The sequence below is a fragment of the Limulus polyphemus genome, unplaced genomic scaffold (genome assembly GCF_000517525.1).
Source record: "Limulus polyphemus unplaced genomic scaffold, Limulus_polyphemus-2.1.2 Scaffold1991, whole genome shotgun sequence".
Taxonomy (NCBI): domain Eukaryota; kingdom Metazoa; phylum Arthropoda; class Merostomata; order Xiphosura; family Limulidae; genus Limulus; species Limulus polyphemus.
The window spans coordinates 234483-236321 of record NW_013667601.1 but is presented as its reverse complement, the minus strand read 5'-3'; the positions used below and the strand labels follow the sequence as shown (position 1 = coordinate 236321).

The window sequence follows — 1839 nt, the reverse complement described above, 5'->3', positions numbered from 1 at the left end:
TTAAATTCAGCATTAGTCTCGATACATTAATAAATCATAGTAGACATTAAATTCAACATTTGTCTCGATATATTAATAAATCTTAGTTGGTCGCTGTAGCTTTCCTTCCACACTGCTTACCAGAATTGTTCTGGCTTCAACAGACTCAAAACTGACATTCCAAACAAGGTTAACTCTCTCCATTCCTTATTGAGTTGAATGATGTTAGGAAATTTTTATTACCAGTGGAATAATAGAATTGGGCTTTCCTTCACTCACATTTGCAGGATCTAATGATTCAAGTAATTCTAAGTTTGTGAACATATCAGAAGATAGAAATCGTTTGAACATTTGTTTATATGAGGTCACATAAAAAGTTCAAGAAATATTCCAAAGAAATGCTTTCTGTTCTAGCTCCACGATATACATCACCAAGGCTAAGATAGTTCAATGGATAACTGGGCTTAATTTTATCTATCTTTATTCTTTACTAATTCTCTTTTAATGAAATTGCTGAGAATAGCCTTAACGCTACTGTTGGTAGAGTTGCGCGGTTTGTGTATTCTAAACGATGTTAACTGAAAATCCAAATTCACTTTATTTACTACAGGTAAAATAAAAGCCAAAAAAGACGAAGTATACTTTTGTTACTGGATTATGCAGTTCTTGCTATATTGAAGAAGCAACAGCTATACCTCAAGTGCTGCTGATGTGAACTGTAGTGTAAGTGCAGGACGTTGTTCCAAAATTCTTGTTACCACCAAATGATGTAATCCAACTTGGATGTAATGATGTATAAGGTTGAGTTACGGTGAACTTCTGAAATTTACATATTCAGACAATCTTTTGGGGCTATTAATTATGTATGAATAAATATTACTTGCTAATTCTTCTATACAATTTGTAAGTTTAGTGCATGCATGAGAAGTGCGTGGGGTGGGATACATACACAGCCTTGTACAAAAAGGGCAGGAATTTTCATTTTCAGTAGGGCTTGAACACCCCCCCCCTTTCCTCCCATCATGACACTTGCATTATCACTGGCAAATCCAATCAAATTTTCAATGGGAATGGAATTCAAATCAAAGAAATTATTTACTTAATCGTAGATTCCTTGTGCTGTACAATCTTTGACTTCTAATAAACTTAAGAACTGGTCAACTGTTTTCTGAACATTTATATCATGAAAACGAGCTATGAGAACAAGATGCTTAATAGTTGAAAGATCAGTTGATTCATCAATGATCAAGGAGAATTTAGTAGTCCTTAAATGAGACACACGATCAGGAAAATAGATATCATCCATACCTTTCTGAAGAACACCTGTTGACTTTGTCCTGACACATTTAATTGCACTTGCAATTTTAGAATCGGGACATGTATTTGCAATAAATCAGGTAAACGGTCTATTGTAGTAATTGGTAGATTATGTTCTGCCACAAAGGCACAGAACTTCAATTCTGAGGTTGCAACCTGCTTTTCAAAATTCGATGACACTGACGGTTGAAAAAAATGGTGTAACTTTTTATGGACTGATTTCTTATATTTAAATTCTTCAAATGTTTTTCAGTCCTTCTATGTCTTTGAAGTCGTGTTACATTTCCTGCTATTTCAGTTACACACAGTGCAAAATGCTTTAGTCTCAATGTTCTTTACTTTTCGGGCCGGCATGGCCAGGTGGTTAGGGCCCCGGCATGGCCAGGTGGTTAGGGTACTCGACTCGCGATCTGCGGGTCGCGGGTTCGAATCCCCGTCACACCAAACATGCTCGCCCTTTCAGCCGTGGGACGTTATAATGTGACGATCAATCCCACTATTTGTTGGTAAAAAAAGTAGCCCAAGAGTTGGCGGTGGGTGGTG

General features: G+C 36.7%; 1 pseudogene; it reads right to left on the bottom strand.

Annotated features, from left to right (window-relative positions):
• Positions 1–23: 23 nt before the first annotated feature.
• Positions 24–1680, bottom strand: LOC111087304 (annotated as a pseudogene).
• Positions 1681–1839: the final 159 nt, after the last annotated feature.